Raw genomic sequence first — 4,523 nt, forward strand, 5'->3', positions numbered from 1 at the left:
TTTGCCAAATTGTTTTGGCTATAATTGTGTATATTTAAGGCATACAATATGATGTTTTAAGATATATATATATATATATATGTGTATATATATATATATTACAGTGGCCACCATAGTGGAACAAATTAACATGTCCATTATATCACATTGTTATTCACATTTCTCCCCTGTGGCAAGAGCAGCTATAATCTACTCATTCAGCAAAAATTCTGAGTACAGTGGACTATTACTAACTATAGTCTTCATATTGAAAGTTAGATATTTTGACTTGTTCATCGTAAATATCTGCTACTTTGTGTTTTTTGACCTACGTCTCATTTCCTCCCTCTCCACTCCCCTGCTAGTAACCACTATTTTATTCTCTATGGCCTTTTTAAAAAAGATTCTACATATAAGTGAGATCATGCACTATTTTTCTTCCCTTATCTGGCTTATTTCACTTAGCATAATGTTCTCCAGGTTCATTCATGTTCTGGTAAATAGCAAGATCTTCTCCTTTTTAAGACTGAATAATATTCTGTGGTATAGACATGTATATATGTATACACGCCCCCAACATGTATATACGTGTGTGTGTGTATACACACACACATACACACACCCGTTTCTTTTTTCGTTCATCCATTGATGGACACCTAGGTTGTTTCCTTATTCTAGCTATTGTAAATAATACTGCAATGAACATGCGAGTGCAGATTTCCTCACAAGATGGGGATTTCCTTTCCTTCAGTTATGTACACTGAAAAGGAATTGCTGGTTCATATGGTATTTCTGTTTTTAATTTCTTTTCTTATTTTTTTTTTTTTGAGATGGAGTTTCGGTCTTGTCACCCAGGCTGGAGTGCAATGGCGTGATCTCGATTCACTGCAAACTTTACCTCCTGGGTTCAAGCGATTCTTCTGCCTCAGCCTCTCGAGTAGCTGGGATTACAGGTGCCCACCACCACACCTGGTTAATTTTATATTTTTAGTAGAGATGGGGTTTCACCACGTTGGTCAGGCTGGTCTTGAACTCCTGACCTCAGGTGATCCACCTCCCTCAACCTCCCAAAGTACTGGGATTAAAGGTGTGAGCCACCACACCCGGTGAAAGCAATACACATTCAGTAGAAACCATAGTTTTTTTCTTGAGGAAAACTACAAAATAGTGGTGAAATAAATTGAAGAGGACACAAACAAACGGAAAGACATCCCATGCCCATGCATCAGAATTAACATTGTTAAAATAACCATACAACCCAAAGCAATTTACAGATTCCATGCAATTCCTATCAAAATACAAAGATTATTTTTTACAGAAATAGGAAAAACAACTCTAAAATTTATATGGGAACATAAAAGAGCCTGAATAGTCAAAGCAATCTTGAGCAAAAGGAACAAAGCTGAATGCATCACACTGCCTGACTTCAAAATATATTATGAAGTTATTGTAACCAAAACAGTATGGTATTGGTATAAAAACAGAAACATAGACCAATGGAACAGAATAGAGAGCCCAGAAATATACCCACCTATTTACAGCTAACTGATTTTTGATAAATGTGCTAAGAACATACACTGGGGAAAGAACACTATCCTCTTCAATAAGGGTGCTGGGAAAATTGGATATCTATATGCAGAAAAATGAAACTGCACTCCATTCACCATATACAAAAATCAACTTCAGAAGGATTAAAGACTTCAACGTAAGACCTGAAACTATAAAACTACTAAAGAAAACATAGGTGAACACTTCAGAACTTTATCTAGGCAAAGATTTTTGTGGCTAAGACCTCAAAAGCACAAGCAACAAAAATAAAACTAGACAAAGGAGACTATATTAAACTAAAAAACTTCTGCATAGCAAAGGCAACAATCAACAGAGTGAAAAGCCAATCTGCTGAATGGGAGAAAATATTTGCAAACTATTCATCCAACAAGGGACTAATATCCAGACAATACAAGGAACTCAAGCAACTCAACAGTAAAACAAGCAAACAATCCCATTAAAACGTGGCCAAAGGACATAAATAGATATTTCTCCATAGGAAACATACAAATGGCCAACAGGTATATGAAATAATGCTCGATGTCACTAATCAGGGAAATGCAAATCAAAACCACAATGAGATATCATCTTATCCTGGTTAGAATGGCTATTATCAAAAAGACAAAAAAAAATAACAGATGTTGGTGAGGATGCGGAAGAAAGGGAACTTTTATACATTGTTGGTGGGGATGTAAATTAGTACAGCCAGCATGCAAAACAGTATGGCGATTTCTCAAATAACTAAAAATAGAACTACCGTATGATTCAGCAATCCCACCACTGAGTATTTAGTCTAAGTAAAGATATCAATATGTCAAAAAGATACCTGCACCTCCATGTTTATTGTAGCACTATTCACAATAGCAAAGATACAGAATCAACCTAAGTGTCCATTAATGGACAAACGAATAAATAAAAATGTGATATATATACATAATGGAATACTATTCAGGCTTAAACAAGAGTGAAATCATGCCATTTGCAGCAACATGGATGGAACTACAGGTCATTATGTTAAGTGAAATCAGCCAGGCACAGAAAAACAAATATTGCATGTTCACACTTATACGTGGGAGTTAGAAAAGTTGATCTCACGGAGATAGAGTAGAATGATAGCTCTACAGCCATACCACCCTGAATGCACCTGATTTCATCTGATCTCAAGGGTAGAATGACAAATATCACAACCTGGGAAGGGTGTGTGGGTAGGGTGGGGGAAGATGAAAATTTGGTTAATGAGGCCGGCTGCGGTGGCTCACGCCTGTAATCCCAGCACTTTAGGAGGCCGAGGTGGGCGGATCACGAGGTCAGGAGTTCGAGACCAGCCTGGCCAACATATTGAAACCCCATCTCTACTAAAAATACAAAAATTAGCCAGGCATGGTGACGCGTGCCTGTAGTCCTAGCCTCTTGGGAGGCTGAGGCAGGAGAATCGTTTGAACCCGGGAGGCAGAGGTTGTGGTGAGCCGAGATCAAGCCACTGCACTCCAGTCTGGGCAACAGAGCCAGACTCTGTCAAAAAAAAAAAAGAGTTGGTTAATGGGTACAAACATACACCTAGACAGAATAAATAAGTTTTAATGTTCAATAGCAGTGTAGAGTGACTATAGGTAGGAATAATGTATTGTATATTTCAAAGAGCTGGAAGAGAGCACTCGAAATGTTCCCAACACATAGAAATGATAAACTCTTCGGGTGATGGATGCCCTAAATGCCCTGATTGATCATTACACATTCTACACACGTCACAAAATATCACATGTACTTTATAATATGTACAAATATTAGATATCAAGAAAAAGTTCAAAAAAAACCTAGAATGAAGTAGGAAGGTGACCTTTTTACCATATAGCCAAGGTTTATTTTAAAGCTATGGTGATTAAAACAGTGTGAGTCTGGTGCAGGAATAGTCAAATGGATTACTGGAAGAGAATAGAAAACCCAGAAACAGGTTCATGGAACTTAGAATACTATAGAAGTGGCATTTCAAACACTAGGGAAAGGAAAGAATATTCAATAAGTGGTGTTGCAACAACATATTTTTACATGGAAAAAATAAAATTAGATCACTACCTTATATCTTACACAGAAATAAATTCTAAATATATTAAACCTCTAAATGTGAAAAGCAACATTTTAAACCTGTTAAAAGAAAATATATGAGAATTTATGACCTTAGAGCGGGAACAATTTTCTTATCCAAATTATAAAAAGCCCAAACCATAAAGGAAGAGAATCGGTTTGATATTTATTAAAATTAATATTGCTGTAAAATAAAAGCACCATAAGTAGATTAATAAGACAAGTGACAGTCTGGGAAAAGATACTCGCAACACATATCTTAGACAAAAAAAAAAAAAAAACCTCCAGAATTTATTAAGAATTCCCTTAACTCAATAAGAAAAGACAAACGAAACTCAACAGAGAAAGAAGCCAAGTAAATGAAAAGACTATTACAGAAAAGGAAAACCAAATGAAAAGGTACTAATACTCACTGAATATCAAGAAATGTACATTCAAATAATGAAATATCATTTCACATTTATTGCATTGGCAAAAATTTAAGTCTTTTGACACAGAATATGTAACAACAGAAACCCTCACACACTGCTAGTGGATGTGTAAATTGAGACAATCACTTTAGAGGACAATTTGAAACTATTTAATAATATAAAAAGTATATTTACCATATTACCCAGTAATTTTACTCCCAGTTATTTTCCCTGCGAATCTCTCCGACATGTGTACCAGGAGAGTGTACTAAGATATTCATTCGGGATTTGTAATAGTATAATATTGGATAATGTGGCTGGGCGTGGTGGCTCACGTCTGTAACCCCACCACCTTGGGAGGCCAGGCAGGGGGCGGATCACGAGGTCAGGACATCAAGACTATCCTGGCTAACATGGTGAAACCCCGTCTCTACTAAAACACAAAAAATTAGCCGGGCATGGTGGCATGCACCTGTAGTCCCAGCTACTCGGGAGGCTGAGGCA

Source organism: Mandrillus leucophaeus, unplaced genomic scaffold, assembly GCF_000951045.1.
Source record: "Mandrillus leucophaeus isolate KB7577 unplaced genomic scaffold, Mleu.le_1.0 Scaffold400, whole genome shotgun sequence".
Lineage (NCBI taxonomy): Eukaryota > Metazoa > Chordata > Mammalia > Primates > Cercopithecidae > Mandrillus > Mandrillus leucophaeus.